This window comes from Saimiri boliviensis, chromosome 4 (assembly GCF_048565385.1).
Source record: "Saimiri boliviensis isolate mSaiBol1 chromosome 4, mSaiBol1.pri, whole genome shotgun sequence".
In the NCBI taxonomy this organism is placed as follows: Eukaryota; Metazoa; Chordata; class Mammalia; order Primates; family Cebidae; genus Saimiri; species Saimiri boliviensis.
Window position 1 is genome coordinate 28,923,219 of NC_133452.1, and position 22,164 is coordinate 28,945,382.

Below are 22,164 nucleotides of genomic sequence, written 5' to 3' on the forward strand. Positions count from 1 at the left end.
CACAGAGACACAGAGTTTGCTCTGAGCTCTTCATGGCTACTAATTTGTTCCATTTTTTGTTCCCTGTAATTGGTTTTCTTTCTAGTGAGAAAATGTTTTTTAAGAGAATATATATCATAGGTTCATACTTGTATTTAAGAGTCAAATGTAATGTTTTCACCTTTTACCTAACTTCATTTATTTTATATTAATTTCTCTTTTATCTTTGGTTAAAAATCTAGATTCTTGATGGCTTTACATAATTACTTGGTTTATCTGTTAGATACAGTCATTTACCTGTGTCCATGGGGGATTGGTTCTGAGACCCCTGAGGATACCAAAACCCCAGAATGCTCAAGTCTCTCATATAAAATGAAGTGGTGCAGCTGGCCCTTCTCATCTACAGGTTTTGATCCATGGTTGACTGCATTTGTGAATGCCAACCCTACGAACAGGAAAGGCTTGTTGAGGATGTAATCATTTCTGAATAAAATACAAACAGTATTGCCAAAAATATGTTTTCTGAACACCACTATAGAATATTTTGCAGTTATTTTTGGTTTTAGTTTATGTATCCTTATTAGGTATTACAATTTATTATGTTTTTTGGTCACTTGGAATATTTTCTTTCTTTCTGTTTAAGCCGGATGCAGCCTTTTCACTTGCTTTCATATATTTTCATGTTGATTTAAATTTGTTTTGTAGTTGTGTAAAATATTTATCTGGTTCTAGTACGAAATCAGAAAAAATAAGATCAAGTCTAGCTGTTAAAAAACAATCCCATTAAAAAGAGGGCAAAAGGCATGAACAGACACTTTTCAAAAGACAACGTGTATGCAACCAACAAGGATATAAAAAACTGTTCAACATCAGTAATCATTAGAGAAATGAAATCAAAACCCACAGTGAGATCCCACCTCTTACTAGTCAGAAGGACTATTATTAGAAAGTCAAGAAATAACAGGCTGGTGGACATGTAAATTAGATGGAAATGTAAATTAGTTCAACCACTGTGGAAAGCAGTTTGGCAATTTTCAAAAAGCTTGAACTACAATTCAAACCAGCAATTCCATTAATGGGTATATACCCATTGATTTATAATCATTCCAACATGAAGACACATGTAAGTGTATGTTCATGCAGCACTATTCACAATAGGGAAGATATGGACTCAACCTAGGTGCCCATGGACAGAGGACTGGATAAGGAAAATGTGGTACACATTCACCACAGAATACTATGCAGCCATAAAATATAATGAGATCATGCCCTTTGCAGCAACATGGATGGAGCTAGAGTCCATTATCCTAAGCAAACTAGTGCAGGAAACAGAAAACGAAACACTGCATTTTCACCCTATGTGGGAGCTGAACATTAAGTACACATGAACAGAAAGACAGGAACAATAGACACTGCAGCCTACCTGAGGGTAAAGGTTGGCAGAAGAATGAGGATAGAAAAACTACTTATTTGGTACTATTCTTATTACCTGTGTGACAAAATAATATGTAAACCAAATTTCTGTGCTATGCAATTTATCTTTAGAACCAATCTACACACATACCCCTGAAAATAAAAGTTAAAATAGGTCTAGCTGTTATTCGTAATCTTCTTCATCCTCTACTCTTTCTCCCCTACATAGGTAGCAATATCATTTTATGCCTTAGACATTTATTTTTAAAAAAAGAATATAAAAATGTATTTTAATCACTCCCACTTACATAGATAAATAACACCACACAGTATACATCTTACTTGCTTGTTTTTTTTCACATTATTTTGTATCCTGAAGATTTGATAGTAGTTTACATAGCTATTCCTTATTTCACGGAAGAGCTGTGTAATCTTCCATTATGTAAATGAGCCATGCTTTATTCAACCAGTGCCTACTAGTGGAGATTTGGGTTGTCTCCGGTTTTGTCAGCTTAGCTTCTACCCTAAAGGATTGACCACAGTGTAGGTCTTTTCCTAAAAGAACATTTTATTTTGGTTAATATGAAGTCATAGGACCCAGACATCTCAGTAACATGAGGTTTACTTACATTCACTTGAATTTCCTTCTTGCACACAAATGCAGTGTAAACCTAGAAAATCTCGTTTCAACTCATTTTTTTTTTTTTTTTTTGAGACTGTCTTACGCTGTCTCCCACGCTGGAGTGCAATGGTACAACCTCAGCTCACTGCAACCTTCACCTCCTGGGTTCAAGCAATTCTCCTGCCTCAGCCTGCCAAGTAGTTGGGACTGCAGATGGGTGCAACCTCGCCCAGCTAATTTTTTTTTTTTTTTTATTTTTAGTAGAGACAGGGTTTCACTGTGTTAGCCAAGATGGTCTGGATCTCGTGATCCTGATGTCGTGATCCACCCACCTTGGCCTCTCAAAGTGTTGAAATTACGGGCAGGAGCCATTTCACCTGGCTTCAACCGATTCTTAAACTGTCTTTCTAAATCATCCATTGACTATCTTAGAGTGATTTATGGGTTTTAGCCTTCAAGGTACAGGAACGCCCTTTAATTTCCCTTTACCTTTTCTTGCAAAGAAGCTGAAACTACAAAGGTCTTGTTGATAGTTTATTATTTTTTTCTGCCTATTTCTTTATATATATCATTAGTTTTGCTATTGTTGTTGTCTGTGGATATTTTAGTTTTGTTACTGTAGTTGCTTAGTATTTTGTGGGAGAATCTGTAGAAACTCAAAGCTATCACTGTCTCTCTAGAATTCCATATTCTATTCTATTATCATATTATAATATAATTATTCTATTACCATATGACATGCTATATCTTCTGTGATAAGATATATTTCATGTCATATAATTATTATATATCAAATATTTTATATGTACACAAATATTTTATACAGAAAGTATATAATTTTGACCTCATTTTAAGATTAAATATGATTCAAAATATATTCTTCATGTTAGGGTTTTACCTAGTTTCAGCTAATGATTAAGATCGGCTAACCTTAGTGTCTCCTTTATTCTCTTTAAAATGAGCCATAAAAATGACATACATGTTTTTAATGACAAACATATGTTTTCAAATTATTTGCTTTTCATTCAAAAGTTGCCATAGCCAGGTGGAATTATGATACGTAATGAATAAATAAGGCTACTAAGAATACATGGGAAAATTGAAGAACTTTGGTATGTATTAAATTCTATTTATGTGTTTTAAAAATACATTTTTTTAAACCAAAGTAATATTAGGCTATAAATTATACTAGAAATTTTGGCATCTTAAAGTAAATTCAGTCAATCAGAATGTATATTTTAAGAACTTATGTTCAAAGTAAGAACTTTTTTTTTTATTCCCAGGTGATAGCTTCCTCATCACATAAATCTTCACATAAATCGATCTCACTATATGAAATTCAAGTTAATTGACTGAGTGACAAATTGGTTTAGTCTGCAATTATTAAGTAGTATTTAATAAGTCCCCTTGTGTCAGTGACATAGGCAAAGCATTCAAAGTGTGTTTTCTGTGTAAGCATTCCTTACTATTTTACTTCCTTTAAAACTCTTTATAAGCATACAACTTTTTTTTTTTTTTTTTTATTTTTTTTATTTTTTAGGTGAAATTAGGTAGAAGTGTTAGGGAAAGAAAGAAACAATATACAGGCATTATAAAAGCTAAGTTCATTACCCATGATGACATAAGAAATACACTTGCAAGTTATCTTAAAATTAAATGCGGAGAACTTTAATTATCTGCAATGTATCAAAATGAATACCCTGAAAAAATGTCAAAAAACAGCCCCTAGAAATCATGGGTAAGATGTGTTAAATAACCTTTTAATATACAGGGTAATCCTAGAGATGGAAAATGAAGAGGAAGCAGAAAATAGAATTGGTAATCAGACACTATTGTCAATCTTGGAAACAGAGAAACTTTGAGAATTAAGAGGTTTATACAAAAAGACCAACTGGGCAAGTTGAAGAGCTATTACTTAGATTCCTGTATAAAACAGCAATACTCAAACTGCCATTCCCTTAATTCCATGGTGGAATACAAAAAAAAAAAAAAAAAAAAAAAGTGCAAAGTAAGACAGCAAAGTTATTATTACCTATGGTCTGAAATCAAAGTGGGATAAAAATGATCCTGTCTCATCTTTTTAGCCAAAAAAGCATATCTTCATGTAAATCTGGGATTTGAATTTATGTAATATATGTTCTTAGGAATTTCTAAAACAGTAAATAATTTTTTTTATTTTTGAGATGGTATTTCAACCTTATTGCCCAGCCTAGAGTGCAATGGGGTGATCTTGGCTCACTGCAACCTCTGCTTCCTGGGTTCAAGTGATTCTCCTGCTTCAGCCTCTCAAGTAGCTGGGATTACAGGCATGTCTCACCAGCTAATTTTGTATTTTTAGTAGAAACAGGATTTCTCCCTGTTGGTCAGGCTGGTCTCAAACTCCCGACCTCAGGTGATCGACCACCTTGGCCTCCAAAAGTGCTGGGATTACAGGCATGAGCCACTGCGCCCAGCCAACAGTAAATAAATTTTTTAAACTTCCACATTGAAATAAATTATTGTAAAACTTCAAAACTCACAAAGACAAAAACAATATTTAAATTCAACCAGAAAATTACTCTTCCCTCAAACATTTTAGACTGACAGCATACTTCTAAAATAACAACAATAATATCCAGAAATGTAAAATCATATCCTAAAAGTGATGACACAGAAATATCTGTCAACTTAGAATTTTTATAACAATGTAGAAAATAATTTAAGAACGTAGACAAAACAAATACCTTTTCTGGTCAGAAAAACAAAACCAGAGATTTATTGCCAAAAAAGCCCTTATGTGGAAACTTCCAAAGAATGTACTTTGGATGGAGGAAATTAAATCCAGAAGGAGGTGGAAAGGCTAAGATGTAACAGGATCGATTAACTGAAAAAGAAAGAAATAAACGTATTGATAAAACTAGGCAAAATTTGACTGAATAAAATAATTAAAATTTATACTAGAAAGTCTGGCATCTTAAAGTAAATTCAGTCAATCAGAATGTATATTTTAAGAACTTATGTTCAAGGTAAGAACTTTTTTTTAAGAACATTTTTCAATTTTGTAAGTGAAAATAGGGTAGGACTAAAACACTGGCTTATAATAGTATGCAAGTTGCATAAGAATAAGTTGAAGTTAAAGATTTCTAATGGTTTAGTATTTTTCAAGAGAAAAGACATAGAAATATGGTAACTGTAACGTGCTAAAAGATTTGATGTTAACAATCGAAATAAATAAAATGTAAAGTGTAATGTCCGAAACACTGGACAGAGAAGAATGATTAATCCCAAAAGGAAGAAATAGAATGAAGTAAGGAAAGAGCTGGAAAATGCAGAACAAATAGCAAGAACAAAACAATATATTAACATAAATTCAAATATGTTAGAAGTTACAGGAAGTGCAAATGAACTTAATTCATAGTTAAATAAAAAGTTTTAGATAGAATTACAGAAATCTATATGCTTTTTGCTTGAAAAACATGTGGACATAAACTTTTAAGCAAGAGAAATTGATTATAATCAATAAATGAAAATACCATTAAATTTATTAAGATCAGATACAGTAGATTACAAGGTAAAACTATTACTGAAGTCATTGGAGACATAAAAATATAAATCTTTGGGAAAGAACAGCAATTCTAAATTGGTCACCACAAGAATAACAGAGACATATATACAAATAAAGCAAAAATTAATTGCTTTATTTGAAGCTTCAAATTCACCAAAGGTTGATTGTTACCTTTGTGGAGACAGATCCTTTAAATAACATTAGCAATGAGCTTGACTAGACCATACATAGGATCCTAGATCTAATTTAGAAATCCACACTCTTCTTAGGAACACATGGAATTTTAAAGAAAATATACCACATAGTTGCACATAAGTTTCAGACTTCAAAGAATAATTGTCATAAAAAGCACTTTGACAGCAGTATAATTGAGGTAGAAGTAAATATAAATGATAATTAATGACAATGTAAAGATATGCTCTTGTAAATGAACAATTATCATGGAAATAAGAAAATACTTAGCAATAAACATTAATGAAAATGATACAGAGTGAACCAGTAGGATCCAGTTGAAATAAATGGTGAATATTTATGGAATTAAATATTAAAATTTAAGAAGAAATAAAAATGAAGTAAATAGCTCAATTTAAAAGTTTGAAAAAACAAGGTTATAGAATAAATCACAAAATTATTACAATGGGTATTGTAGAGAGCAGAAATTGAACAAAGACAAAGAAAGATATAAAAAGGTGAAAAATGCAGCCTTTCAATCATTGATAAGGCACACTAAGTTGATAAACTCTGGTGAGATAGACCAAGAAAAGAAGAGAGAGTGTATAAATGGCAGAAACTATTAAAAATAAAAATTAGAAAACCTCTAAATATAGTAAAAAAAATTAAAAAGTGAGTGCTATTAACTACCTTGGGAAAATTAATCAGAAATATGATGAAATGGGCTGTTTCCTAGAAAAATATAACTAAGCAAACCTAACTTAAGAAGAATTAACACACATCTACATAGTAAAAATATATTGCGAAATCATTGAGAAAACTCACCAGTGTATAAATGGCAAAATAAACCAATAATATTGTTATAATTTTAGAAGTAAAACCTCAAATAGTCAAAAAATAAGAAATGGAATTTCACTAATAATCAGAAAAACCCAAATTACAGCAACCATGAGGTAATTTTTCTGTACATGAAATTAACAACATCTAATTGTACCAAAAAGACTGTGTTATACCACAAGAATGTTAATTGCTACAATCAGGTGGAAATACAGATCTAGAAAATCTCTAGCACATTTGAGAATGGTAATACACCTTCCATTCTAGCCTGGTAGCCTGTAGATCCCGTGCATATTGAGATTTAGAAAATATTCAAAGCAGCAATGTTTGTAAAGCAAGAAATTTTAAAAATTATAAATGTTTACTGAAGAAAAAATATATTTTAAATCCACAAATGTTATGGGTTTTTTTTTTCACTTTTAAAAATTTAAACTCTTTATTTAAACCTCTTTTTTTTTTTTCTTTTTCTTTTTTTTTTTATTGCATTTTAGGTTTTGGGGTACATGTGATGAACATGCAAGATTGTTGCATAGGTACACACATGGCAGTGTGCTTTGCTGCCTTCCGTCCCCTCACCTGTATCTGTCATTTCTCCCCATGCTATCTCTTCCCACCTCCCCACCCCCCGCCCCTCCCCCATTTCCCCCCAACAGACCCCAGTGTGTAGTGCTCCCCTCCCTGTGTCCATGTGTTCTCATTGTTCAACACCCGCCTATGAGCGAGAATATACGGTGTTTGATTTTCTGCTCTTGTGTCAGTTTGCTGAGAATGATGGTTTCCAGGTTCATCCATGTCCCTATAAAGGACGTGAACTCATCGTTTTTGATGGCTGCATAATATTCCATGGTGTATATGTACCACATTTTCCCTATCCAGTCTATCATTGTTGGGCATTTGGGTTGGTTCCAGGTCTTTGCTATTGTAAACAGTGCTGCAATGAACATTCGTGTGCACGTGTCCTTGTAGTAGAATGATTTATAATCCTTTGGATATATACCCAGTAATGGGATTGCTGGGTCAAATGGGATTTCTATTATTTAAACCTCTTAATAGCATCTTATCAATTTGGTGGCAGCAGCAGAAGCACTACCAGACAGATATTTTGAAAAGCATTTACAAAAATACATTGCACAAAGCCCTATCTTGCATCTGTAAAAATAAATTAATATTCAAAATATTTCCGCCCCAAATCCCAAATCAGTTTTATATAGGAAATTTTGACTTATATATGTAACCTGTAATATATGAAACATCTGTACATTTTATTCACCTTAACTGCATAGTTCCAATTCTAAGGAGAGTGAAAAAAATGTTGCTTGATGTATTAATGTTTCATGTATTTGAGGACTGTTGTGCAATATACAGAAAGCCAGTCAGCACCATCGTTTTGTCTTTTTCTGAAAACACAACATTTATGGTACATTGAAAACTGTCTTAACCCAACAAAACTTAAATAATTCTTAAGACATCTGTAACACTTTAAGTGCCTTGCAGATATCTCATTTATAAAGTCTGCTCAGTAAAATAGTCTAAATATTGAACATTATAACCAAAAAAGAGTCTCACAAGAATCATGTGAGAATGGTGACAGCTGTGATAAAAGGCAATTTCCAGCCAGAGCCAGTAAGAAGTGCTGCTGAAGGAAAAATGATCATCCTGAACTAGATGTAAATGAACTAGAATGGCCTGTATCGACATGGATACACCTCAAAAACAAACGCTGAGTGAAAAAGGTGGAAGGATTATGAGGAGTGTAATGTCATTCCTATGAAGTTTAAAATTATGCAATCTGGCTAAACAGTTCTAGATCTTGTTTAGTAGAACAAATACCTGCAGTAAGGTAAAAATAGATGCATAGAAATAATAGATACCAAGTTCAGTGTAATGGTTACCTTGGAAGAAGGCAGTAGGTCTGTGGAATGGCTAATACCATGGTTTTCACAACCATTTGTAATGTTTTATTTTATAAGGTGGGCAAGATATTCTTACACAGGTTTATTTTATTCTATCTGTTTTTGGGTACCGTTGAAGAAGTTTCTAATTTTTTTAGAAAGTCAACTTCAGATTTTCCACTTATGGCAATGAAAAGAATACTCTTAAATGCTCCCCACCTTTTTGAGATGGAGTCTTGCTCTGCCGCCCAGGCTGGAGTGCAGTGGTGCCATCGCAGCTCACTGCAACCTCTGCCTTCTGGGTTCAGGTGATTCTCCTGCCTCAGCCACCCGAGTAGCTGGAATTACAGGTGCCCGAGACCACACCCGGCTAATTTTTGTATATTTAGGAGAGGCGGGGTTTCACCATGTTGGCAAACCTTAAGTATGTATTAAGACTTTCTAAAAAATATCTTCCTGTAGCCCAGCTGAATCTTCTCTGTAGTATTTAAGAAAAGTACTTAGACAACAGAAGGAAATATAGTAGAGCTAGATCGTATTTATAACAGATAACAGAAAGAAATATCATATAGCAAAATACTGTGACTAAAACTATTTATTTTATTCCAGTTTAATGTTCCCTACAAGGTCCCTTCCTCTGTAGCTACTACCATCTTTAAATTAACTGTGAGTGTTCTCAGAGTTCAGAACCAGGAACACGAAGTTCCAGTCTGTATATCTTCTTAGTTATAGCTTTTTTGAACCTCCAAAGGCATACATCATTTCTGATAATTAACATAGAAAGATCTATTTATTCAGGGTCGCTAGCCTCTATACCTCTGGGAATAGATCGGAAGTTAATATCTAAATGCTCTATATTAACCAACATCTTTACTGCAATATACACAAATATAAACGGGTTCTGTGGTTATTCTGCAATGTTCAGTAACCCAGTAGCGTCATAGAAAAGACTGAGCTAATAAACAGCCTCAGTGCCTGCCCCAAGGTGCCTGCAGTGTACCACAGAGAAAAGTCAAGCCCTCAATTTTGATTAAACTTTATTTTTTTCTATCACAAAGCAGTATCGTTTGGTAAGTTGATACTAATTTTGATTCCTTCCCCTACTACTTGTGAAAACCTGAAAAACAGTCTTGAACTATTGGACATTAGTTTTTTCACTTGCGAAATTAGAATTGTGAAACCTAATGCATAAGACTATGTAAGGGTTAAATATATAAATTTCTCTAAACTGTTTATTAATAATTCATAAAAATTATAATCAGTCAAATATAAGAATGCTTCTACAGAAATTTTATTGTTTCTTTTTAAAATTCAAATTTGCTTATCTTCTGAAATGAAAGATTTCAGAAGAAAATAATGAAGCTGACTAGTTTTTCTAAAAAAGAGAATACCTAGGTGATACATTTTCAGTTCCTACTTGTTGACGAAAAGAATGAAACTCTGTAAAATATTTTAAGAAATGTATTCTGAGCCAAATATGAGTTGCCATGGCCCATGACACAGCCCTCAGAAGATCCTGAGAACATGTGCCCAAGGTGGTCGGGGTACCACTAGGTTTTATAGAGTTTAGGGAGGCATGAGATATCAATCAAATGTATTTAAGAAATACATTGGTTTCGTTCAGAAAGGCAGGACGATTTAAATATTTTCTGGTTGACAATTGTTTACATTTATCTAAAGACCTGGGATAAAGGAAAAGTTCTGGCTAAGAAAACGGATTGTGGAGACCAAGTTTTATTGCGCAGAGAACTCTCCCAGATAGCAGAGAGAGAGAGAGCAGGTTGTAAATCGTTTCTTATCAGACCTAAAAGGGTGCCTGGCTCCTAGTTGATTATCTTCTGGATCTAGAAAGAAAGAAGGAAAACAAAAAGGTAACGGGATTTTCTATACTGTGTGGATTTTTCCCACAAGAGACTTTGCAAGTCAATTTCAAGGTAAGGACAGGAAATATAATTTGGGGTTAAATATTTTATTCTTGACTTGTAAAATTATGTTGGAGTCAGATTGAAAAGTAAGTCATGATATATAGGATGAAATAAAATCCATCTGATGAGAATTTATGGTTTGTAAGGCATGACTCCCCAGACTCCTTGGAAAGGAATTTGAGCAAGATTTTTAAAAATCAGAATTTATTCCTCATACTCCATCAATTTGCTGCTACTCAGCTATAATGCAATATTTAGCATTATATCCTTGTTCTTCACAGATTTCTTTTTAAAAAATTAGTTGCAGATCTTTGTTAAAAGGAGGCTTATTTTTCATATTCTTGTATATTAGGAAAAGAGGCAGGACAAATGTTCCTGAGGTCTTAGAATGCATAGAAAATTTTACAAAAATCGGCCGGGCACGGTGGCTCACGCCTGTAATCCCAGCACTTTGGGAGGCCGAGGCGGGCGGATCACGAGGTCAAGAGATCGAGACCATCCTGGCCAACATGGTGACATGGTGAAACCCCGTCTCTACTAAAAATACAAAAACATTAGCTGGGGGTGGTGGCGCACCCCTGTGGTCCCAGCTACTAGGGAGGCTGAGGCAGGAGAATTGCTTGAACCTGGGAGCTGGAGGTTGCAGTGAACTGAGGTCCCGCCAGAGCACTCCAGCCTAGCTCCTGGTCTCAAAAAAAAAAAAAAAAAAAAAAGAAAAAAAGAAAATTTTACAAAAATCATAGTCTGTATGCACTATAGACTTGTTGTGCAATATACAATGACCTAATTAAAAAGAAAATCAGGCCAGGCACAGTGGCTCATACCTGTAACCCCAGGACTTTGGGAGGCTGACGGGCGGATCACTTGGGTTCAGGAGTTAGAGATTAGCTGGGTCAACGTGCTGAAACTCCCTTTCCACAAAAATACAAAAATTACCTGGGCATGGTAGCAGGTGCCTGTAATCCCAGCTACTTGGGAGGCTGAGGCAGGACAATTGCTTGAACCCAAGAGGTGGAGGTTTCAGTGAGCCGAGATTGCACCACTGCACTCCAGCCTGGGTGACAGAGCAAGACTCCATCTCAAAAATAAAGAAAGAAAGAAAAATAAAAGAAAAAGAAAATCAGGGCAAGTGCAGTGGTTCATGCATATGGAATCCCAGCAATTTTGGAGGCCAAGACTGGTGGTTGACTTGATCTGAAGAGTTAGAGACCAGCCTGAACATCACAGTGAAACCCAGTCTCCACGAAAAATACAAAAATTTGCCGAGTGTGCTGGTACATGCCTGTAGTCCCAGCTAATCAGGAGGCTGAAGTGGGAGAATCACTGGACTTGAGGTTAAGACTGCTGTGAGTTGAGATCCAACCACTGCACTCCAGCCTGGATAATAGAGTGAGAGCCCGTCTCAAAAAAAAAAAAAAAAAAAAAAGGAAAGAGAGAGAAGAAAATACAGGTATGACAGCTTAGGTATGCATGCAAAAGAAAAAAAAAAAGAAAAGAAATTACAGATATTATGGCTTAAGTAAGTATGTACCAGTATGCTAAGCCCTTTAAAAGGTTATATCAGGTGAGTCACACCTTAGCTTTGCCCTATGGAGCAGGTATTATAATTAGTCATGTCACATTTTACAGATGAGTAAACTAAAGCAATTCTAATTTTTGCATATATGTAATCAACTAAGTGGCCAAACTAGGATTTGAAACCAGCTTCTTCCCTTCTTACCCCACATTCTTACAGTCTAACTAGCACCTAGCCAACAGGACTATTTTCCCCTGACCATGAAAGGTAAACAACATTTTATTCAAAGACTACTCTATGATGACAAATGATGGGGAGTCAGTCCTGTCCTAAGGTCTCCAAGCTGCAACAATAGCTATCAGTCACACATCAGATAACTAGATTTTAGAAGTTTTGTATACAACATGTTCTTGAATTTGGGCTTAAGCTCAGTCTGACATATAGTATTTCATCACTAATGTGATCTCTTTCTACCAGAGGGAACATTCTTTTTTTAAATTGTATTGCATAACTTGTTTGCTTCCTAGCAAAACAATTTTTGAATATCTGTATAATTTCTGTTAAATCTATTTTTAAAGTTGAGGCTTAGGTCAAATGCAAGTATGAATATAGATGTATCCAGCATGAATAATTTGTAGTCTGTGTGGAACTGACTCATCTGTCTTCAGTATCTGGCAGTCACATGACTAGCTCTCCTGCTAAGAGTGACCTATTCATCCTTCAAATAAACATCCACAAGGGGAAGAAAAACAATATGTACAGTTCCAGAGAAGTAACAACATATTGTGCATGAGCTGATGTACTCGAGTCAGTTCTGCCAACAATCTTTCAAATTAAGAGTTCCTCATTCAGAAATCAGTCAGAAATGAAAAGAAATTCTAAATGTTCAGCAATCTAAAAACTTAAGATTATATTCTTTTTAAAAATACAAGTGAATTACCAAATTATTAAACAAGTTTCTTGAACATCTGCAGGATGATTTTGGCATATACGTGTTTCAAATAAATATAAAGAAGTTCTATATGATAATTATATACATACATATGCTTTTCTGTACTTACCCTAGTTTAATCTGGAAAAAATGTACTTCTCTATTATTTTCTGTGTTCTGTTCAACTCGATCTGTAGCTGAGAAAACAGGAGATCTGTAGATATATGCACAGGGAAAAAGGTTTTAGATACTCCATGAATTTTTCTATGAGAGGGGAAAAAATCCCCACCATGTCCACATCAACAGATTTTTTAAATGCATATGTCATTTTCATTTTAAAAAATGTATACAGTAATACCAATTACAGAATAAAATTGACTTTCTGAAAAAGTTTCACACACCTTCAATATAAATTGACTAAAATCAGAAAGATGAACTAATATTCTGAAATAGTCATCTAGTTTTATAATGATAAATTATTGACTATTTGCCTTTATATGTTGTATTTAGGATAGAATTTGAAGAAATGGTTTCAAAACATTAGGGAGTGAAATTGTACTACCTCTATATCTGAAAACCTCTTCTACATCATCTGAAATGAGTTCTCATATTCATATGGGTTTTCATGAATGAACTAAAGAATTATATTATGTTACTGGTGGAAAGGTATGAAGAAAATGTTTTGGATGGAAGAATCTTGCAGTAATGTTTAGGATTTAAAATATAGGAATTTAACAGACTGTATGCCTTTTAAAAATCATTTCTAAATATTTATCATTGCAATTGAACACCTTTGTTTTGATTACGTTAAATTTTTTTTTTTACAAATGTAAAAAGTAAATTTAAAAAGAAATTCCATACTGTTAAAGAAAGGTTGCCTCCAAATTAAGGTCACCTTCAGATCCAAGATTTTGGGAATAATATATCATTTTTTTTCCCTAGCATTGAGTTTTAGCAGTGGCCAGGACAGTTAATAAAAGATGGTGTTACAGAATTATTGACATTTGATTAGGTGTGATGATGGCACTGTATCTTTGAGAAAAGATTGCCCTCATTTTTTAGAAATGCATGTCAAGTGTTTTATGTGTTATGATATCTTACTTTTATATTTACAGAAAAATGATACATGGGTTTATATAGAGAGAACTATAAGACAAGTAAGCAAAATCTTAACGATTGTTAAAAGTTGAAGGCATCTGGGTATTAAGTCTTCTTTCAGCTTTTTTGTATTTAAAATAATTTTTAAAACAAGAAATTGAAGGGAAAAATAAATACAGTTATAGTTCCTCCTTCTGATGCTCATATTCTTTATTCTCATTCAAACTTAATTTTATCCATATGAATTATCTACCACTTTTTATTGTGTGTGGTAACAGTGCTTTCTAACTGGTCTATGGTGAAGGACTCAATTTTTTAATCTTTCTCCAATTTATCATAGATTGATATTTTTGCCAAATACAATTAGGTACAATAAAAATGAAATAAAATGGTATGCAAAATCCAGGCTCTTTCTTATCTCTGCTAACGAGAAGCTATTAGAATAATCCAAGTGATAAATGATAGTGTTTTGGACCAGGGTAGTGACAGCAAAGTGCTAAGCATGGGTGAGAGTCTAAATATAGTTTGAAGGTACATCTAGTTTGATTTACTGATGGATTGGCTGTAGGATTTACAAGAAAGAGAAAAAAATGAGTCCAAGTTTTTGGGTGCAGTTGCAATTAACTAAGAAAGACTAAGAGAGGAACAGGTTTAGCAGGGAAATGTAAGAACTCAATTATAAGCTTATTATGTGTGAGATGCCCTTTAGGCACTCAAATGGAAATATTAATCCAGAAATTTCATATGTGAGTCTGAAGTTGGAGAGAGGTCCGAGTCAGAGATAGAAATTTGGGAGTCGGCAATCTGTAAAAGGTGTTTTAAGCCTTAAGCCTAGATGACCGATCAATCAATATTAATAAAAGCAGAACATATGTATGACTCATGGTATATACTAAATCTATACTAAGCATTTTTCTAAATATGCGTTAATTTCTTTATTTCATACAATTACATAAAACTGGTATAGTTACCTCCATTTTACAGATGGAAAACCGAGGCCCCAGATCTTGCAAACTGGCTCAGGATTATATGGAGAATATCAAGAGAATGAATATAAATAGAAAAGAGGAGAATTCTGAGTACTGGGTACTGGGGTACATAACAATTAAAATAATTGATGTCAAAAGAAAAAAAAAAAAAAAACTAAGTGTAATTACCTGGAAGTCAAGTGAGGAAAGTTTAACAATATGGAAAAGGTAAATATTTGGGGATGAAAAGAAAGAAAGGAAAAACAATGGAAAACCAATAGTGACAGAGAGAATTGCTTTAGTGATGCTCCTGAGTATGCAAAAGGGAAACAACAAATGACCTTACATATTGTAAGCCACAAATGCAGATTTAATGTATCGACTATTTCAAGCAGTTACATATTTGGCATGGCATATATACCATTCTCATAAGGAAAAATTTCTGGTATATTTACTAAAATTACATACATTTAGTAAATTATTGTTAAGTATTGTAAATATGTGCATGAGGGAGGCAGTAAGAACCAAACTAAATCGTATTCTTATATATTTCAAGTAGAAAGATCTCATATATTTCAAATTAAATTATCTAAACATAATTAAGAATTTCTGACAAGCACACTGAATCAGCTAATTTAATGTGCTTAATATGTTTATAAATTCGAAGTATTTAAAATGTCAGAGGCATTTAAAATATTAAACACTCATATTTATCTAATAATTATATAACTTGTTCCTAAACATAACATAGTATAATTAATTCTGTATAATTATGTAGGTAGTAATTATGTAAATATGTAATAGACATGTGTTTGTATGTTATATTTCATGTATCTTATGCATCCTATGATATATTATCTATGTATTCAATACTTTAATATATATCTTCCTGTGGTATAGTCATATATATCAAACTGAGGAAAGTGAAAGTCAGAAGACAAGGCATGGATATGATGGCTGAATATGAATAAGATGAAATTTCTGCCTCAAATTGGAAGCTGGATGCTAAATACTTGCAGAAATATTCTCAAGACTGCAGAACATGTTGAACTGCTTCTTAAACTTCAGCTTTGTCTGCTATATTCATATTGGACCATATCCCGAGCCTTTCATTTACTTTAAAAATTCAGTGTCCCACATTCCATGGGCAACTTTCAAGTTTTAACCATAACCAATTACTTTATAATCTCTTTCATAATGCTTGACGTGAATAGACGATATTCCCTACCCTAATCCAGATTGTAAATATTTTCCTTTAGTTCTGGATTTTATTCAATTTATTATGGCTCTTTGGCTTCTGAAGCCTTTTCCTCTTTTTTTTCCTGCGTCTGACTTCTCATGACAAATTTAGAGTTGATTTATTGTGTGAGGACAAGCTTTTTTTAAGTCGAAAAACACTGAGAAAAAAGGAAGTAGACAGGGAAGAAGTAAGAATATTGTATAGAAAGAGAATATCTATACGATTTAATAACTATGTTAGCAAAGAGTTTAAAACATAGCTGAATAGGAAAATAGAGTCCTATCTGATCACAAGATAGAGGGATATTCCTTGAAAAAAATCATTTTTCTCTTTCACCAAAGTTTAGTCATTTGGTCTTTAATCTTTGTCCTTCTTCAAAGTCACGTGGCAACACTTCTCTCTCTCCTGATGTAGCTGATTCTTGTCCAGCCTTCTCCAGGCAGAGGCAAGGTCCTGTTCTCTTCCCCATATTTTCTTTATAATTTGCAATCAGGCATGAACTTGTTGCTTTTTTCCTCTCATGATGGACCCTTTTGACTGTCAGAAGGTCAGTGTCAGAACCCAGTTTTGAATCATATGTATATATATATATAATGTATTTTATATATATATATGTATTTTATATGTGTGCCTTATACAGATGATATATAATATATATAAAGCACATTACACACACACACACACACACACACACACACACACACACACACATATATATATATATATATATATATATATATATACAGAGAGAGAGAGAGGAGAGAGTTTTTTTCCTGAAGCCTTGCTACAGTGGGTGAATACTTCTAGAGGAAAATAGATCCCTAATAGAAAAGACAGAAGACTTTCTGAACAGAAAACATGTAAAATATTCATTCCTAGATGTAACCTCAGTACTTTAATAAAAATAAGAAGTAGACACTGGGATAGCTCAGTTTTGCTAAGTTCCTTTAAGGAAAAAAATCAAGCTGTTACACTTGTTTTATGCTTTAATAATTATAGAAATGTTGTTTTTATTTGTATTTCTTGTTTTAAGGTAGCTATCAATAAAACTAAATTTCATGTCAAAGATAGCTTTAAAAAGGGGACAACAATGTACAAAAATGATACCTTAAAAAGATAAATAAATTCTTAGAAATATTCCAATATGTAACAGATGCACATTAGTTAAGACGAATGGTTGAACTTAATGCTGTAGGTTGGGTTAAAACTAACATCTAACAGTATGTTTCTTAAAAGAAACGTGCAAGTAATTTAAAAAGAGATTTAATAATGAAAAATAAACTAAGACAAACTAGGATAAAGATAAAGTAAAAGCAACGATGGCAAACTATATCTCTAAAATTAAATTTTGAGACAGCAGTCCCTTTGATAAAAGGAACAATTAATGGAACAATTCATAGTCACAAACTTCTATGCTGTCTGTTAACGAAGCACCAAATATACAAAATAAGATCCGTTCAAATGTATACAGAATGTGTGAGGGCTACAATTTTTCAGGGTTTAAACATTAATAATTGATTATGCAAGTGAAATAAATTGTTTAAAATATGAGGTTGATGTAAAAATATGCATTCATTTATTCTAAAAATATTTAATGAGGACTTACTATGTGTCAGACATTCTTTCAGATCCAGAGGTTGCTACAGAAAAATGTGTGCCCTCTTGTGATATTTTGTGTGAGTTCTGATCAGAAGGATGAATGATGGAGCCCAAGAGGCCAGGTACAAATTCAAGCTTCTCCTTTCAAAAGCTAGGCAGTCCTCACTCAAATTTCTTGTCATATCTTTTCTTTAGTCTCCTCATCTGAAATGTAGGTGTTTGTGATGGCTAATTGTTTATGCCAACTTGACTGGTTGCAAGACGCTTACATAATTGGTTAGGCATTATTTCCGAGTGTGTCAGTGAGGGTGTTTCTGGAAGGATTGAGCATTTGAATTGGTGGACTGAGTAAAGCCCCCTCCTCAGTGTGAGTGGGCATCATCCAACTTGCTGAGGGCCTGAATAGAACAAAAAGGCAAAGGAAGGGTGAATTCTCCTTCTCTGCCAGACTGTTTCAGCTGAGACATTGGTCTTCTCCTGTCCTTGAACTAGAACTTACACCATCAGAACTCCTGGTTCTCTGCCTTCAGATCTAGGCTGAAATTTATTCCACAAGCTTTCCTGGGTCTCCAGCTTGCAGAGGATGGACTGTAGGAATTTTCTGCCTCCATAATCACATGAGCCAATTCCTTATAATAAATCCCATTCTAGATATAGGTATCTGTATATCTCCTATTTGTTCTTGCTCCCTGGAGAACCCTGATGAGTATTGTTATTTTGAGGATTAGTTTTGTTTTGAAAATTGAATATGTCAGTGTGTGTGAAGTACTCAGAATGATGTCTGGCACAGGCAGATCCTCCACAAATGTGGCTAATACCATTATTATCCCTTCTTTTCACTATACCTATAGTATTTCTGTAAATTGCCCGTATACTAGCCCATCAAATGAACATAAAATTACATAAAACACAACATAAAATTACCTCATTCATATTGTTGCTACATTCAGTTTAACTAGAGATTATTACAAAAGAATTTGAAAAAGATCTTTATAATTGTTCACTGATTAAAGATTTTACAATGCTCCTCTTTCAAATATTTTTATTTTTGAGAGCACCTACAATGCTTAGCACAGGTCTCCATTTTCTATCACTCATAATTACATTTTAATGTTTTCATTATTTCTTTTCTTTTTTTTTAAATTCAGTCCCCTTAGAAACTACCAAAAACTGCCAACGCAGACTCTATTTCAAGTCGTCATGGCGGGGTATTGGGAAGTTTCCAATTAGCAATAATTGCACTTCAGATAAACCTCATTGGCTACGATACTGCCACTGTGCAAAGCTAATGTTTTCATTATCTTAATACTTATCTATTTTTGCTGCCTTACAATACTGACAGGACTTTTTGGCCATGTCCATGTTTGAATTTTCTGCTCCCTACATGCATTTTAGACAAAATATTAAATTTTAAATTCCTTGCAATCTGTTATTCTATGCTTCTCATTTAAACTTAACTAGTTGTCCTTTCACCTTATTCTGATTTCTCTTTAGGGGTCTCTCCTTTTATTTAACAGTCTGGGTATATTTATATTTTATTTGTGATGCTAGTTCATCAATTTCTTTTTTTTAAAATTCCTTAACAAAATATCCTACACAGCTAGTTATCTTCTTCTGAGTCAATAGGATAACTTTATATATTTTTATTCTGTAGTATTTTTCATGCTACCTGTTCATATTTATGGATTCTTGAGTGAGTTTGCTACCCAACTATCACTTTAAATTGACTGTTGATATTAACTTCCAATCACATAGCTATATGATCAGTTCAGATTGAAGGCAAAACCCTGTGATAGACAAAATTACCTTTGTCAGATTGACTCTAGTGATAACGAATGCTTTTATTTTCTTCAAACCATCATAAATTTATTTATATTTTATTAGAGGAAGAGGATCCAGGTAATTTGGCAGGTTAAGTGTTTTTCGGGTACACTGTCATAGTTGTACTGACTTGTAATTTGGGGACCCTAACAGCACTGGAAGCTGAACTGCTTCATGAATACCCTGCAATGCAATAACTGTTTGCTATAAAATAACAGTGCTGTGAAAAATCAACTTCCCCAAACATACAGAGAAAATTAGGAAGTTCACTTGGGGGAAAGACATACAGCCTGAACAGATTTTTTTTTTCCCTCTCTCTTCAAGAGACATCATTTGATCCATTATTTTAGGAATCAAGATTGAAAGTTATCTGAAACCGGTATTTGAAAAAACAGGGGAAAAAAGAAATACGAATCAATTTATGACAAAATAAAATAGAACTATACTAATAGATACTGAGTATTATTTGTACACGAGGTACTTTTCTAATCCCTGCAAAGTAAGCTCTATCGCCCACAATTTGCAGATAAAGAGATTGAGATAGAAACATGTAAGTAAACAATCTTGTCTGAGATAACCATAAAGTAAAAGTCAGAAGTGGTTCTCAAGTGCCTACAGCCTGTCTCAGGTTCTGTGCTATTAAACCGTTCTGATAGAAGGTTCTTAGGAAATTTGTCCTCCTGGCCAGGTAGAAAAAAAACAACCCAAGTAAAATAACCAGAATAAGCAGACCAAACCCAGAGCTTGAGATCCCCATGTCCCACCAGAAATATGTTTCGTCTGTTCTTCAAGCTACATAGTTTGTCTTTAGAAGTACATTCTAGATCCTTCTACAGTAAAAGTAGTGAACAGACACCTACTGATGTAGGCTACAAAAGACATTTGGTAATTGTGCATTTTAAAAATTTGCGCATGTTTGAAATAGTAAAAAGCCCCTGACGGTATCTTCAGATTTGATCATTCTTGTAAGCATTTTGATGCTTAATAAGCAGAGAACTTCTTACAGAGATTCTTTTGTTCTCTCTCCATTTATCAGAAAAAGATTTTAATGATTTCCTTATATATTGAAAATCTTTTTTTAGAAAACTGTCCATACTAATAAAATCATATAATACCTTGTATATTTCTGGCTTTGCACTATAAAAGATAATATCTTTTTAAAAATCATATGTAGTGCTATATTGCTAACCATACACCATTTTATTTAAAGGCAAATAGACATTCTGAAAGGAGTTGCACATTTACATTTTTTCTCTAGTACATAGACAGCCTATATTGAGAATGTTCTGAGAGTAACAAATAAGCCATTTGGAATTCCAGTATTGACATTATGGGCACTAATGGTTTCTTTGTAGAAATCTTTTTCTAAGATAAAATAATATGATATAATTAAATTACAATAAAATATAATCTAAGAGGATACTTAATTATGTTCCTCTTGTATACCTGACTATGAGAACTGCATTCTGTGTTTCAGCCCCTTAAAATGAAGACTGTTTTAAAGTGCATAGTGTTAGAATATTGAGAACTAGAAATGTTAATGTGTCCAAGAGAGATTAAAGCCTCTTGAGTTCATATGGCATATTAATTTTGGCTTTTCTTCAGCTTTGAATTCCCACTATTTAGTAACTTTGAAATTTCATTTCCTTTTTGGACTATTCTCAACACCACTATGAATCTAATATAGTAAAATTGGGCTACCATCCAAGTGACACAAGCCCCATGCACTGGGGAGACCTGGGAATGGTGGATTCTGCTCCAAGACTGAGATAGAATAGCTCTTTATTTTACAGACCTTTAGTTTATTTTTACTTAACTTTCCTATATTTGACATGAGAGCAACACAGTCTCATGAAAGATGTGAAGCTGAAGGAACAGGGCCAAAGAGGCACATGGAGTTTCTTTTGAGCCAAAGTCCTGTAGATTTACAGGTCTTCCTGATCCACACTTGATCTAATAGAGTGGTTCTCGAAATATGGTTCCTGAATATCACTGTCATCTGGCAAGTACAAATTTTCAAGTCCCAGGCTAGACCTGGGAATGAGTGACACAGTCTGTGTTTTGATAAACCCTTTGGATGAATCTGATGCACGCTGAAGTTTGAAAACCTATAAAGAGTCCATATCACCTTGGTTAAGCCTACACAGGGGTTTAAGTCTATGCAAGTAGAGCAGTACATAGAGTGATTTTTGTTTTTCTGCATTGTTGCTGAGCCATAAATAATCTGCTTGTAAATCTTTGATGGTTGCAATGGGTTTACATTAAAAAATTTGGAGGTTAAAAGTTATGACCATTTTATTTCTGCCTCTCTTTTGTATACAGTTTATTCTCATTACTTACAAATTCCCTCTTTGTGAAGTTGCCTACTTGGTAAAACTTTTTGTAATACAAAAATTAATTTTACGGCTACAAACAGACATATCCAGTGTAGTAAAAAATGTGAATTGTCCAATAAGCACATTTCCAGCTGAGGTCAAAGTGTTGCCTTCTTATTTCAGCTCACAAACAATAAACAAGTGTCCTTTCATTATCTATTTAGTGCCATGCTTTTTACATTTTTTGCTTTTCATTGGTGATTTCACTGCTTAGAATGTGCCCCAAGGATATT

General features: G+C 33.6%; 2 long non-coding RNA genes and 1 other non-coding gene across 4 annotated transcripts in view; 1 reads left to right on the plus strand and 2 right to left on the minus strand.

Annotated features, from left to right (window-relative positions):
• LOC141584253 (uncharacterized) overlaps positions 1-22,164 on the plus strand; it is a 54,437-nt gene that overhangs the window by 21,321 nt on the left and 10,952 nt on the right. The gene's annotated exons all lie outside the window — the stretch shown is intronic.
• Positions 6,962-7,702, minus strand: LOC141584254 (uncharacterized). Its single transcript, XR_012517171.1, has 2 exons — positions 7,610-7,702; positions 6,962-7,012 (listed from the first exon to the last, which is right to left on the minus strand). It is a non-coding gene; the product is annotated as an uncharacterized LOC141584254 (long non-coding RNA).
• On the minus strand, positions 18,884-19,022 carry LOC120363359 (U4 spliceosomal RNA). Its single transcript, XR_005578922.1, has one exon. It is a non-coding gene; the product is annotated as a U4 spliceosomal RNA (small nuclear RNA).